Source organism: Falco naumanni, chromosome 5, assembly GCF_017639655.2.
Source record: "Falco naumanni isolate bFalNau1 chromosome 5, bFalNau1.pat, whole genome shotgun sequence".
NCBI classification, from domain to species: domain Eukaryota; kingdom Metazoa; phylum Chordata; class Aves; order Falconiformes; family Falconidae; genus Falco; species Falco naumanni.
Window position 1 is genome coordinate 57,029,690 of NC_054058.1, and position 15,461 is coordinate 57,045,150.

The following is a 15,461-nucleotide window of genomic DNA, read 5'->3' on the forward strand; positions in this document are numbered from 1 at the left end:
TACTGTTGTAACTTTTTTTCTTTACTTAAAAACATTGTTTACTGCTGTGTGTAATAAGTTTAAGGAAGAAATAACCTGCCTGTAGCTGTTACATGGGGAATAGCTAATACTTGAGAGGCAGCAGGTAAGTAATGTTCCGTTGCATAGTTATATTAAGTCTTTAAATAAAAAAGTAAATTCACAAGCATTTTATGCAGGAACTGATATTTTACTCAACATTAAAATAGATTTAAGGAGACCGTTGCTCTTTTTACACAGAGTGTAATTTCTCACTCGCATATAGATTTCCATTGCTGGCAATGGAAGTAGCAGGGAGGGAGTAGCAGGGGGAAAGTAAGTTAAACTGAGTGGTCATTGTGACGAGAGGAGATCCTTGTATGAAGCCCCTTATTTCTGCCTGTTCTCTGAATACTTAGGTTTAACTGATAAATGTACTGTGTTGCAATTTAGATAATACTCTCTTGTTATTGTGAGTTTAATTTGTTAGATTTTTTTAATGAAACAAAAAAATGTACAGAAAAATCCAAAGACCCTGATAGACGCCAAAAAGGAATATGACTAGTGCACATCATGTATAACTGGATCTGTAGTAGAATTTTTACCAGGTTTTGGTTTATTAAACGTTACTGGCAATTTCCTGTGCATGCTCAGGAAATAGCAGTTTGGTAACTTAATGACTGGTGATGATGCTGTGATGGCTACTGCTGTGCTCTTTGTTATTCATCCAATTGTATTTCATCTCCTTTTGCTGATGAAAGGATGAAACGGTCTGTGAGAAAATACTTTATTTCTTTGGAATATTGATTTTCATAAGTAACATTGAAAATATTATCTTATGTCCTTCATCTTGAAAGACAAAACCAACAAGTAGTGACTTAGGAGTGGCAATGTTTTAGCAACAGAAGTTGTTTTACTGGAGTTTTGGGTTTTTTTTTTTTTAGAAGTAGAGGGTTTGTGGTTTTTTAAAAGTAAAATTCCTATTGGACTATGTTTTGACAGGTCAAAAATACTTCTTCAGAAGAACAACATAGCATTTTGGAAACTGTACAGTCTTTTTTTCCCTCATTCCGTTTTTGCTTTTTGTGCCAATAATTTTGGTTCTGAGTGCATTTTGAAAAACATTTGTCAGAACGTCAAATTTTTATTTACAGTGTGGCTTATAAGCTTGGATAGCTGTTGTTTTTGGGTTAAACAACATACCTTATTAAATTTAGGTATTGGCTTGATTCTTTTTTTTTTAAGGAGTGAGTGTTTTCTGGGTTTGTTCCTTCAAAATTGGTGAGGCTTAGGGGGTTTTTTTCTAACTGTATTTTTTTTACCTGATTGTTTAGTTGCATACTCAAACCCTTGTAAATGTTTTCCTAGTTGTATGTGGATAATTGGAGATTTAAATGTTGTATATACTTGTCATCTGTGTTTCTAGTAAAAATACATGGCATTCTTTATAGAAATACTTAATTCCTGATTTCCTTTCCTTACCCACTTGCTCTCTGTGTACAGGTTAAACAGACTTTACTCCTATTTTTATTTATAGAATTTTATATGTAGCCTCTTAAAGTTATCATTGGTCCTTGTGTAAACCAAGATACAGCCTTAAATTTCCTAACGTAATGCTTATTAAGATACTGTTAGTCATGTAGATTGAAGTATAAAACATGCATGTTTTTAAGACTGGTACTCTTCAGAGATCCAAGACACAAAATTGCTTCTGCATTGAAATATAAACCCTTCGAGGTCATTACAGAAGGCAAGTGCAGGTATAAGTGTGCATATACTTAAAGAAAAGTGAATGCTTTCCAAAATTAAACATTTTGACATAGGAAAGAAGCAACGTGGATTTGTTTAGGATTTAAATTATTTTGGTAATTGACTGCACAGGTCTTAAACATAATGGTTGCAGCATGCTAATTAGTCATGATGTTCATGCAGAAATACTGTCTCACAACTACGATGCCTTGCAATTAATATGGCAGAGAGGCTTGGAGCGGGTGGGGGTGTTGAAGTGCTTTGTTGTTCTTGTTGTCCCTCCCTCCCCTGAAATTAAGATCTGACATGCTGTGTACTTTTAGATTAATTTTAGCTTTAGAGGATCAATTACTAAGGAGCAGTTTGGAGCATAGAAGTTCTTTAATTTGATGTTCCCGTGGGATTTCCCCGCGCCCCCCCCCCCCCCCCCCCCCATGTTGGACAATATATGATAAAGCATCTCATTCTGTTTGAGTATTATGCAGTTGTTAGTTCATGACTCCTTTCTATAGCCCCAGTTATTGCAGTGATTTCTAGATTCTGGTATGATGTATGCCTGTGCTTAAACCTTTTAAATCTTCTTTGGAAATACACTAGTTTTACTGAAGTCTCTTGAAAATAGTAAACAGTATACAATTGATCCCAATGAAATGGAGCATTTAAGTTGTAAACACCCCCACCTATTCATACAATGTAATGTGGTTTTTACATGATTCAGTGCTAACACTTTGGAGTATACTCAACTAATAGACTTTGGCCTCACCCTCTTGTATACTGTATTTTGTAATAGAAAATATTTTAAACTGTGCATATTATTACATTATGAAACAGACATTCCCTTGATCTTCAAATGTAAGAAAATGAGGAATGTGTGTGCTTTTATAAATACAGGTGATAGCAAATTCAGTTTCCTTACTACTGCAGGTGTCCTTTTTTTTAAAATAATTTTTTAAAAAAGCAAGGAAAAAAAAGTTAAGCGTTTTAAAGGTGAAATACATTCCTATTTGGCAAACCTTAACATTTTTATGACTATTACCAGCACTGCTGACTTTCAAAACAGAAGGCTGTGTTGTCTTCCTGTACCATTCCATTTCCTGACTCCCATTTTGCACAAGGATGCACGAGTAAACTATTCAAGAAATGGTTTTGAAATACAGGAGGGGGGCTTGTCTAAGTTGGAATGCAGAATTGCAATGCAAAATGTAAGGAAATGGATGCCTGTCAGAATGCCTGACTCCAAAGGATTTTATATATAAAGTAAACAGTTTCCTGATACTGGCAGGCCAAAGAGTCTGTTGAATACTTGAGTTTCTGGAGACCTATATTTCTCAACAAGGTAAGATGGTATCCTAGCAAATATGGATTTTAATACATTTTCAGCAGAGGTACTTAGTTAATCTATAAGTTTAGGGATTGTTTCATCTTTTTTAGATGTTATACTTGAAATATTGCACAACTTTTAGCTTTCATGGGTTTCTTTTTTTTCCAGCCTTTAGGAGACTGTTAAGCAATTTGCTGTCCAACTTTTGTGTTGGTCTTAAACTGCAATAGTAGTTTACCTTGTATTGAAGAAATAAAGACCGTTTTTATATTAAAAAATACTTTTGTCTGTCTTCATTTCAGCTTGTCTAGTATCTTTGCAGTGCTCATTATTGTCAGTCTTTTCAAATTTTCCGACATTAAAACTTAGAGCATGGACATTCTAATGTAGTTATACCTAGATTCTGTGCTGTAACTATTTCTGAATCTGGAAATAGTTTTGTGCATACTGGCTCTTGTCCTACTCATCTAGTCTTTAAAGACTTTCTGCAGAATTTTAAATCGGTGAGAAATGCAGACTTTTTTTTTAAGCCAACTTTTTTTTTTTTACCAGTCATTTTTCTGTAAAATGCAGTGACACATGTAATGTGTCAACTGAAGGGAAAAACCATAAAGCATGCTGTGTAAAGCAGTTTCAGTCTCTTAAAATTCCTGTCTCAGAATCTGTTTGGAGCTGTGGGCTTGCTTATCTATATAAGGCATTAAGCGAGTGATGATAAAACTTAATTTTAATGTGGCTTCTTGAGTTGACTGTATCTGGCAAATGTTAATCATTACGAAGCGTGTGTGTTAAACACAGCACTGGCGAAACAGCTCTAAGCAGGTTGAACTCTTACCTTGTGCAGACAGCTGGTTTGGTACCAGTGGCAGTATCCATTCTGTAATGATTTAGAACTACTTCTGATACTGGGGTTTCACGGGCAAATGTTTTTCCTCTGCTGCCATATCAGAACATTGTATTACATAAAACACACATCTGTATGTTACATACAAAAAGTCATTAGTATTGCCATGCTGTGCCATACTAGTGGTGAACTTCTCATAATTCCTAGTATTTGTTGAAGTTTATTTACTGTAGCACAAAATGAGCTCTATCTGTTGTACCGTCTTAGATTACCGGTACTGTTTTGCAGTGTTGTCGGCTCCAGCTTGAGTCTGTGATGAACCTCCAGCATTTGGCAGTGGTAAAATAATGTGAGAGCGCTGGTTTTCATTTGGGAAAAACACTTCTCCTTAATAACTTCAAAAAGAAGTCTGAAATGCAGTCTGATTGGCTTGGAAAGTCATCACATTCATGATTTTATTTAAACATGAATTTTTTTTTTGAATGACTGAAGGTGGGCGATTGTACAGACCTGTAAAGAGGAAACAAAAACCACTCATTAGAAAATGAATCTGAATTTCTTTGGCTAGTGCTCTAAACCTGTAGTAACAAAAGTAACATTCACTTACTCTGAAGGGCTCGGACAAAATAGCAAGCAACAGGACAACAAAACCAGCTTGGCCACTGATTGCTTTTACTGCACTGTGTCCAAATTTCACGGTTAACCAGAGTTTTTAATGACATGTTTGTTGTAGCCTGGCTTCGTTGACCAGTTGAAGGTTCAGCGAGAGATGGAAGGAGTGTCAGGCTGTGGCTGACGCTGGGGTTCAGGGAACTCCAGGCTCCCTTCTCGGTGGGTACCACAGGGGAAAATTATTGCTAACTTCTGGTTTGGTTTTTTTTGAAGTGTCTTGTTGCCATTTTCTTCCAGGTTAGGGTGTTCAGCAGTTTCCATTGCTGAGTGGGAGGGAATTGTAAACCATCCTGTCCCAAAAAATGTAAGATGTATACTCTGAGATAAACATAGTGAGGATTTATTAGTATATGGACGAGTTTGTTGTGGAAGTGTTCAAGCATAGGTCAACTAACCAGTCTGCCAGACCATCAAGGTACGATTTGAAACGACAGCAGAAGAATGGGGAAGGTAAGCACTCTTCAGAATGTTGGGATTGTTTGGGGTTTTTTCTTCCACATAAGCTTTCTGGGGGAAGTTTCCCTTGAGCTGGACACAAGGAAATAATTTGATAATGCTTATTAGGAAAACTGTTTCTTGCTTGGTTCTGTTGGCAAGAACCTTGCCTCCAACCTTTTTTACATGTCTCCGTAGCTGCTGCATATTGAAAGGCTTGGAGCCTGAGGTGAGGTCCTGCTGGAATTCAGGCTTCAGTGGAAGTTTATTGTCTTTGTTTCTCCCTGCAGTTCCTAGCAGTGTGGAAGCTGGTGCAGAAGCCTCCTCTCTGCCACCTCTTGCTGCAGGCTCGCAAGCCTCAGAAAAGGGAGCTAACTCTTCCCATCTAGCCTGTCTGGGGGCTGCAAGCAGTGATTGCTGCCCAGCCAACCCCCCTTGCAGTTTATATACTCAGCGTGACATTTTGTGTTATGGAATATCCCTTTGGCCAGTTTGGGTCAGCGGTCCTGGCTGTGTACCCCTCCCAATTTCTTGTGCCTCTCCAGCTTTCTTGCTGGTAGGGCCTAAACAACTAGAAAGTCCTTGACTTGTTGCTAAGTAATGTTTATACCAATTAAAAACATCAGTGTGTTTATCAACATTATTCTCATACTAAACCCAAAACAGCATCCTGCCAGCTACTGAGATGAAAATCAACTTTATCCCAGCCCAAACCAGGACAACCTGTCCCTCAGGAGTAGCATCACTGTGTGGCCCTTAATATTGACTGCCAGTTTCTTGGGAGGAGAGAGAGGTGGAAGGCACTTGTGAGGTTTTGCAGGGGAACCTAAAATAGTCACTTCTGTGAGCCATGCGTTCTTACGCCAGCTGCAACTGAAGGGGGATTTCTGGACGGTAGGAAGTTTCTGTGAGGTAGCTCTGGAGCTCTTGTGCAGGTGTTCTGCTGCGAGTGTTGCAGTCCGGGCAGTGGGACTGCGAAACCCCCAGGGTGTCTTTCATGTGAAGAAGGCCCTTTTGCTGCCGCACCTGTTCTGACCCAGCTTCACTGAAGGCACTATTGAACTTTCTCCTCTTGCAAAGCCAGCATCGTGCTTCCTTTCCTGTCAGTAGAGGAGTATTACTGGCTGGGGAGAGGCTTTAGTTTGTGCAGTTTGTCTCTATGGAAATGAAAGACATCTAGGCGCCTGCTGGGAAGCAGGCACTGAGTAAGCAGGTAGAAATGTCTTTGTTGACCCCTGTTACATAGGGGGTGGGAAGAGATGCTTAAATTCAGAGTATTTGTGCTTTTCTCTACCTTTTTATTCTGTGGTTTGTCCTTCAAACTGTTTCATAATATTGCAGCAGATCCAGGGGACATGGTAAGCTGCAGAAGAGAGGAGCAGCAGAAAGCACATAAATGCCAAAGTCTTCGAAGCAAATTCTGTATGAAACTGCAAAAGGTAAGTTTGTCCAGTATGCACTGAGTAAAAGACAGAGGTATATGTTTAGCTTATGATCACAAAAATCTTTTTTACAGACATAATTACATGAAAATCAGATGCAGGCACCCGAGTGTCCTTATCCTGAAGTGCTAGACTATAACAAATCATGGCACACCAGGAAACACTGGTTTACTAATTTTGTGGCCAGAACCTCTGTTTTGCATTGGGGATTAGCAGAGTCCTCTTGAAGGCCTGTAGCATCACTCTCAGAAATGAAGTAGTCAACTGAGAATGGATGTTTGCCAAGTTAACCTCTGCATTTTTCCAAAGATAACCACCTGGTAGCATCCTGTATTTGTTAAAGGAATGTAGTCTGCACACTCAACACCTCTGACAGTGGGCTTGGCACATCCTAAAGTAGTTAAAGCATGACAGTACTTGACTTTATGAATGCATCTTGGCTAACAACAGAGATTACTCCAAACACAGCAAATAATTTAATTTTAAAGAGTTGATGCTCATTCATGGTCTATGAGAGCAGTTAAGGCTGCTGCTGCTCAGGAGAATTTGTCCTGTAAGATGGACAGATTAACTGGGACTGCAAGAGGAAGAAATTTGATCAGTCATATAGAGGTTTTGTCTATTTTATCTCAGAAGATAAGAAAGCAAGTGATTGCTTCTGAAAAATGTGAGTAAATGGATAGAAATGGGGACCTCCACATCTGCTCCACATCCAAGAAAAACAACTTGTTCAGAGATAAAGGGGAGCCTTTAGAGAGGCAACAGAAAGGCCAAAGCGAAAGTGAGGTGGAAACATGTTTGCTATGTAGGCTGGAGATAAAAGGAGGCACTTGTGAAGGGTGCAGAAGCAGTTTGATGGTGTGGCAGCTAGGGGAGGGCAGCACATTTATTTTCAAGGACGTTGCAAGCTGAGAGGTGCAGTGGTGTCCCTGGGCTGGTGCTAACTGAAACAGGTTAAGTTATTTTGCTGAACAGATTTTTGCTGGTTAAGTTTGAGCTGGAAGTGAGTCGGAGAAGAAACTCTTTATTCATGTAACATAATGTATAATACAGAAAATTGGTGAGATGTTGGTCAGCTCATGCTGTTAATGCAGAGACACAAAGTATACGGTGTTCAAGGAACTGATCACAAGTTTTCTGCCTTTCTTACTCTGCTCTCTTTGCTCCTGGAGAGATGATGTGAAAAACAATTTCAGACCATCTTTATTTGTAGAAATACAGGTCTTTTTGCTGCAGGGAGAAGATTGCTATTCTTTTTAATTATCTGCATCTGTTTATCCATCTCTTCTGAACAATTTGCAGAAAATTGTCAGCACTCTGCTTCCCATCAGACTGCAGTAGCTGTAAGTCTTGTAAACCTTGTGCCCTTTGTATAAGTGGGAAATAGAATTAATTTCTTCTCAAACAAGGTTTGCTAATTTTACAGAAATGAGCCAGTGTAAACAGTTGTCAGTTTTTAAAAATATATATATTGCTGAACATTTTTTCCAAAACACATGAATCTACTTAGCACTGGCACTCATTAAGTAGATTTCCTTTTTAGCCTGGGTATTAATGGTGAAGTTAGGCCCCTAAGTGTTCTGTCCCACAAGGAAGGATACATTCAAAATGGTGCAGATGTGCACAAGTGGTATAAAAGGGTCCCTTCCTCCCTTCTAGTGGCACGAAAAAACCTCTCCACTCCTCTTTGCTTAACTCATAACCTCGTGAATTGCTATGTCTGCAACCCTTCCTTGTGTAATTAACTGTGATAGCCGCATATTGGTCATTTATCCCACATACCCACCTCCTTATGAGTTCTGAGCTTTGTCAGCCGAACCAGATGTGATAATCCTCAGTTGCCCTAAATTTAAGAAGATAAGGTAGCAGTCACTTCTTCCCCGTTTTCCACAAAGTAAGCTGTGTTTTTATTTTTGTCCTTGTCTTGACACCTCATGAAAAAGTTCTTGTTTCTTGCTTTATTTTCTGCATATGATTTTGAATGCCTTTTGAGTGTGCTGCTCAAAGTCTTGTGCATGTTTTCCTATATAATACCCTTGGAGTGAAAGAAATACTTTAATGCTCGGAAGCCTTTCTTTCACGCTGGAAACTCTGGAAGATACTGTCCACATAGGCAGAGAAAATGCTGGCCATAGTTGAACACATCTCCAAGATCTGGCAGAAGACGGGTACGTTTCCATGTGGAACAGGCAGTGTATGTTCACCTCTGAAATAGCAGAGAGCTCTACAGAGTTACTGTATTTCAGAATGGTTGAACTGATGCTTAAAACTGGTTTCTAAAGCTTGCTCATGTCTGCTTTCCCTGTTTAGCCATCTACTTTTTGACAGGCAGTTACCCTCACCACCTTTTACCATCTGCAGACTGTGCTTCACTTAAAAAATACTTGGCTCTGCCTGGATGCGTTACAGCTACACATTGGTGGGAGGGGGTGAAAACAGAGACCATTCATCCCAAACAGAATCCTTATTCATGGGTCAAGCGGTAAGGGATTTGGGCTCCCACTCCAAAAAGTTAATTGGATCCTATACACAATTAGAACCGCAGTTCTCACTTTCCTAAATCACTTAACCTGGAATCTTTGCAAGATGTAGGCCCACAGCCCCCACTTTCTGAAAGCCCTGTAGTGTAAGGGTAACGAAAATGGGGGGTGGCGTAGAATGGCCAGCAGAGCCCTGCAGAAGAAACCTGGAAATAATACCTGAATTGTGTGGTGGGTCCTTTTCTTTAATACGTAAAGTACTTTGAATGAAAGGAGTCAGAGAAGGCCAGTGTTTTATTAGCAACTATAAAAAGCTGTGTTTGGAGCTTCTCTGTGTAAGTATAAATTCTCCATAATGATTAAAGCTATCTGCTGGCTGGCTTCCATCTCAGCTGTGGTCCAGGAAAATTTTCTTGGTGTTTCTTTCATGCTGGTAACAGTATGATACTTTAGAAAAGTAACTTTTTTTTTTTCTGTGGTGTGGGATCCCTACTGTGCCCTTCTAATTTTGTTAGTCCTGACTGTTGAGTTAAGCTATTTATAGTATTAAAAAAATAATTTTATGCTTTAACTGAAAATTAATTCAGAAATAAAACTCTCAACCCCTCTACATTACCACCTCCTTCAGCATTTACTGGTTATATTACAGCAATAACTAGCTCAGATTTTTAACTGAGGTGCTCGGGCACGTTACTGAAAAAGAAGGGACAGTTTCTAAAAATTTAAGTATTTAGAAAACTGGCAAGTTGCCAAAACAAACAAACAAAAATTACCACCAAATTAATTTAATATGATGTTAAAACCATCAGGGCTAGCAAGAGAGATGGCGGTGCAGCGTTCACCGCTGGAGCCAGGTTTGTGCTGCCTTCAGCTGCATCTGATCCTTGGCGTAGGTGGCCTCTCCCCCCCCCCCCCCCCCCCGCAAGGTTTGTCCTTTCCACAACTGGAAGAAGTTTGAGGAAAGTATTACGTGACACATTTGCAAGGTCAGCTCTTGAGAGGTTGTACGTAATCCCCTTACGAAGAATAAAAATGTTCCCACCTCTTTTTAACTTGAAAAGATCAGCAAATTTAAAACCACAATTCTGGAATTAAGTCTTGGATTGACCTAACCTGGCTAAGGATGCTGAGGCAGCTGGTGGTTTTGCTGAGAGTCTGGAGTTGGAAGTTGTTCCTTATTTATCGAATGTGCCAGTATCCATGTGTCATCTGAGGAAGCTGTGAAACGTAAAGGTGTCTTGGAGGTGAAGGGCTGGGCTCTGCGAGGAGCAGCCAGCTGCCTGCACACAGCTCACTTCGTTGACAGCAGCGGCATATGGTAAAGCTTCACCTAAACAGCACACCTGCGTGCAGGCTGGGGTCAACAGTTATGTCACAGTGGCAGATCGTGTGCAGCAGCCCCCCAGAAATACATTGGTAGAAGCAGGTTCTTCAGGGTGCTCCTAGCCCTTTGCTGTAGGCAGGAACCTGGGTAACACAGTCTAGTTCAAACAATCCTGCCCCGTTTCCAGTCCTTCCCATGTCATCTTGTTCTGTAGATTTATTTTTTCACTCCACCTGTTCCTACAAAGGTTTTCCCCTGTAGCTGGCCCTATGTTGTTGCTTGTTGACTGAAAGTGACTGCTTTGAAGACTGCTCCATTCGAGGTGATGTCCTTTATTTCAGTCAGTACACACATCCAGGGCCAGCTTTTCTAGTTCTGCCACTTTTTTTTTTTCCTTTTCTTTCTTTTGAATGTGCTTCCATGCTGCTAACAACATTCAGGCCTGTGAACATTCAGACAATGAATCCCATTAGGTATTCTCTTTTGTGATCAGTCTTTGTATGAGGCTTAAAAAAACACAGGAGCGACTCCTTTTTCATTCTCCTATATCAGTCTTCTCTATGACAAGTCATACCCAACACGGCAAATGAAAGGTGAAAGGGATTGGGGATGTGGTGGGTGTCTCTTAGCCTTGCACGCTTCATTGCAAGACTGCAGGAGAAAGTGAAGTAACAGTACAGACTGAAAATGTCACCTGGGATATGAAATTCAGTCCTGTCCTGGGGCAGCTAGGTGGGTCTTCTAACCCCTTCCAAGATTTGTCTTGCAACCTAATAGGGTCTGTCTTGGTTGTTGGCTCCTGCCGTCCTTACGGTAAGGCTGTCCCACTCCTCCCATGCTTCAAGGGTTACAAACCTTCTAAGTTGCTGCCTGAATTTCTCCTTTGCTGGATTATATTAATCTGGTCTTGTGCTGATACTGTTTTCTGTTTATTTCCCTTCCCATTGTACTTAACCCCTTAAGGCATTCACATTAACTACTTAATATTTCCTCTGCCTTTATTCTGGTAAATTTGTTTAAGGAGGCTCTTGCCTTCTTTAGGACAGACTGTGTTACAGCCTCTTGCCCTGCCTGTTGTTGCATCAAATCAGTTCATTTCTCCTATAGCAGGAGAGAATATATATTCTTTGAACAGAAACACGCATGCTTTTCGAGATGGGGTCTTACCAGGGTTTGTATGGTGGCTATCAGCATTTAGTTCACTTACTGAAATTACCTTCCTTGCTGCAGCCTCCTATAGATCCTGTCATCAGCTGTAGTCTTGTCAGATATTTCCAATAGAGAAGTTTCTGATGTTCTTAAATCCTGTTCTGTTCCTGCTGTGCCATTTTCTAGATTGTTTAGTTGTTCCTGTATGAAGTCCTTGTCCTCTACTAGCCTATTTTTATGTTGTCTTTTTTGGCCATTTAATTCTTCAATCTCTTTTCTTCCCATTCTGTTGATACCACTGGAACTGGAGTTGCTGCAATCGTGCAACGAAAGTTGTCTGGCTAAAAGCCTCATGCCACTTGCTGTTCTTGCCAGTTCATCTTACTGTTTGGAGTCATTCCTAAAATACTACAGAGGAACATATTTGTCACTGAGTTTGTGGATTTTATTGCTTCTGCTATGTAGTTACTTTGAAATAACCCATAGATGCTCTAATAAATTCTGATGGGGTTTCCAGCATGTCTTTGGCCTTCGCTAAGCTTGTTTAAAGTAGTATACTTTTTTTATAATCTTGGCAAAGTGTTCAGCTGTCCATCACAAACCAAACAAATGTTTGGGGCAGGCTGACATCAAGTGAGAGACAGCTGAAGTGGTTATCGAGCTCAGCAGAACTAAAAAATAATAAAGGTACAGCAGAGAGTGTTGCAGGTTTTATATAGGCACGCTCTAAGCAGTTTGCCAAAGCTACTCCACAGCACTTCACTTGTAAAATAAGTCGCAATTAACTTCCCCCAGGAATTGTGTCCAGCGTTGCCATGGCATTTCCTGCTGCTTTACTACAGCAAAACAGTAACATAGGAGACAGCAGAGTAACACTTGTTGCTTTGGATGCTCTGCCATCCGAGCAGCGATTGTGCTTGTATCTGCATTCTCAAAGTGAGGGATGCTCTCATACCACTGAGCGGTAGCACGGGCGGTGATGTTCGGTTACTGTCCTGCCTGTTCATTAACATCATCAAGGTGTGCATCAGCCTGTCCAAAGAACATGCCCAAACTGAAGCAAAGCTGCTTATTTTCTGTACATCCTTAAGCCTGACTGATGCCTCCCAGACACTTACATGTAGTTTATTACATCTTTATCCCTCTATGATTTGGAGGTAGAACTGCCAGATTAGAATGGAATGTAGGTGGGAATTGATCTGTTGGCTCCAAGCCCGGATCTTCCTTTAATGATGCTGCTTCTTGTGAGCTTTTCTCTGTGTGTGAATGTAGAATTGCTTTTGCTGTTTTCTCTCCTTCATGCACTTTCAATACCAGAGAAAAAGAGAAGCACTCTTCCTGGCAGAGGGGGGCTTGTCACACCTACACAATAAAGGATGAAGTCCTAAAGGCTCATAGCTTCAGGGTCTAAAAGATGGTCCGAAACTGCTTAATTAGGCTTCTTAAAATGGAACTTTTGAAAAAGAAAGGTGTTCCTGATGAAGATACTACTAGTTGGTATTCTCCTGGTAGGAGATTGTCACTCACCCAGTCAGTCTAACAATAAACGAAGGCAGTTTCTCCTCTTCTGCTTTCCTTCCTGCGCCCCAAAGAAATGGAGAAACCGGTGTCTTCCATCCTTTGTGAGGACAGAGACAGGCTGGAAAGTACTGTTCGGCTTCAGCTGTAGGAGTGCCTTGAAGCATCTGTGGGTCGCAAGTACTGTCACTTAGCTGTGGCAAAAGCATATTCTGAATAACATGTTTCAGGTTTGTAGAATCAACCAGAACTGGAAGTAAAACTAACACTGTCAAGTTTTACTTCCTTTGGCATGTGTTGGGGTTGTTTTCCAGCTCAAAGGGTAAACTGGAAGACTTAGAAAAACTGGTTAGTTCCCAGGTGACTGTAGTTAGAGATATTTTTGGGGAGATTTGCCCATAAATATTATCATTTTCAGTCAAAGCACTGGTGAATAACTTTGCTTCAGCTTTCTGAGCTTTCACTGAAAGGCAAACAAAACCTCCCTTTGTATCCCTCAGGAAGCTACAGTTTTTGAAGGGATAAGTATTTCCTAAAATAATCAAAGCAGTGTCGTTTTCCAGAACTTCCCCACAGCCTGAAACAACAGATCCAAGGGACACAACTGGGGTGTTGAATGCCGAAGTTGTAACATGATATTTAAAATGTTAGTATGCCCAGTTACTTTAAATGCTTATTAGTTCAGTGAAATTTGCAGCCGGTGTGCTTACCCTGCATTCTCACACTCTGCATTTTTATTGAAAATGCCTATAGCTACCCAAGCCTTCGGTTCTTCCCTTGAGAACTCTTAGGGCAGTTGTGATGAGCAGGAGTTGACCTTTCTTAGAGGTAACCTTTCGTGAAGGACAATTTTACCTTTCATTAAATAGAGGAAAAAATAGAGAAACTAGAGATGTCTTTCATTTTTCTCCGGTAGCAAAGCTAATTGAATTTTAAAGTGGTTACAAAAGTAGAAATAAATAAATACCTGGATTCTGTTCTACAGTAAGAGCACAGGAGCTCCAGATTTATCTGTATGTGCCATTTTTAAACTCTGCAAGTGTAATCCTTCAGTGCCGTTCCTCTCCTCAGAAATACCGCGGCCTGTCATTGGCGTGAGGTGGCTGATGGCCACTCCTGCAGTCACTGTAGTTTGAGCCTTTTGCCACTGCAATCACAACTGTCCCCAGGGGTTGCTCCTGAGGGAGCGTGTGAGTACAGCTGTGCCACCACGAGCCCTCCTAGCCCCTTTCCTCACAGCAGCTGGAGCATTCCTCCTGGTGCCTTGGGTGGGTGTCCTGAAAGCCACTTCCCAGCCCAGTTCAGAGCAGGGAGGAAGGACCCTGGAGAAGGGAGCATGGAGCCCTGCTTCCCACCACTCGCGCTCACTGACCCACCTCTAGGTGCCTTGTCCTGCAGGAGACCCCCCCCCTTCCTCTTCTGGCTGCAGGCATGGGCTGGGGCAGGGGTCCTTAAACTACGACCCATGGGCTGGATACGGCCCCCCAGGGTCCTCAATCCGGCCCCCGGTATTTACAGAACCCCCCCCACCAGGGGTTGGGGGGGGGAACCAAGCAGCCGCAGATGGCTGCCTGCCACTGCATCCGCGTGCCGGCCCCCTGGTTAAAAAGTCTGAGGACCCCTGCGTTGGGGGTGTCCAGCCCTGTGAAGGAGCAAGGGGAACGCCGTTCCCCAGGAAATGCCGCCAAAGAAGGATCAGCGGACAGATTAAAGGACAACACCTGCAAGGCTACTCCCACTGCAGCGCTGTGGGCAACGGCAGGGTAAGAGCGTGCAGCTTGCAAGGTGAAGGTAAAAGGACATGGTGCCATGGGCCATGGAGAAGGTGCTGATGGTGGTAACGGGCTGGCACAGAAGGGGAGGGAGGTAAAGGAGGTTTGGGATTTTGTCTCCTTTTCATTTAAAGAGGTGTGGGCAGGCTGACTGGAGGGTGTCACCCTTAAGAAGCTTAAAAAGACATTGTTTCACGGACACCTTGCAGAAATGCCTGCCGCATGTTGCTGTTTCAACAGGCTTCATAGAAATGTTCAAACAGGAGCCAAATTCCTGCTGGTGCTGTGCTTGTTCACCTTTGTAACGGGCAGCGTTTCCCCTTGTCATGCTGCAGGCTGTGGTTTCAAGGCATTTGTTCCTTGATGTGGCCATAGCACGTGAGGAGTGAGGCAATCTGTGATTGCACAGGTTTGCAGGATGTGAGGCCATGGGCACAAACTGAAACGCAGGAGGTTCTCTCTGAACATCAGGAAACAATTTTTCACTGGGAGGGTGACCAAACACTGGCAACAGGTTGCCTAGAAAGGTTATGGAGTCTCCATCCTTGGAGATGTTCAAAATCCACCTGGACGTGGTCCTGGACAACTGGCTGTAGGTGGCCCTGCTTGCACAAAGGGGTTGGAGCAGATGACCTCCAGATGTCCCTTCCCACCTCAACCATTCTATGATGCCCTGGAGTTCAAAGCATTGCTTCAAGTATCCCATTTGTCACTCAGCAGTAAAACAAGCAGATTAGCCAGGGTTGGTCCCTCTGCTG

At 41.7% G+C, this 15,461-nt stretch overlaps 1 long non-coding RNA gene across 1 annotated transcript; it reads right to left on the bottom strand.

Moving 5' to 3' along the window:
- Positions 1–4,111: 4,111 nt before the first annotated feature.
- Positions 4,112–14,396, bottom strand: LOC121088207. The gene is made up of 2 exons (XR_005827863.1): positions 10,054–14,396; positions 4,112–4,421 (listed from the first exon to the last, which is right to left on the bottom strand). It is a non-coding gene; the product is annotated as an uncharacterized LOC121088207 (long non-coding RNA).
- Positions 14,397–15,461: the final 1,065 nt, after the last annotated feature.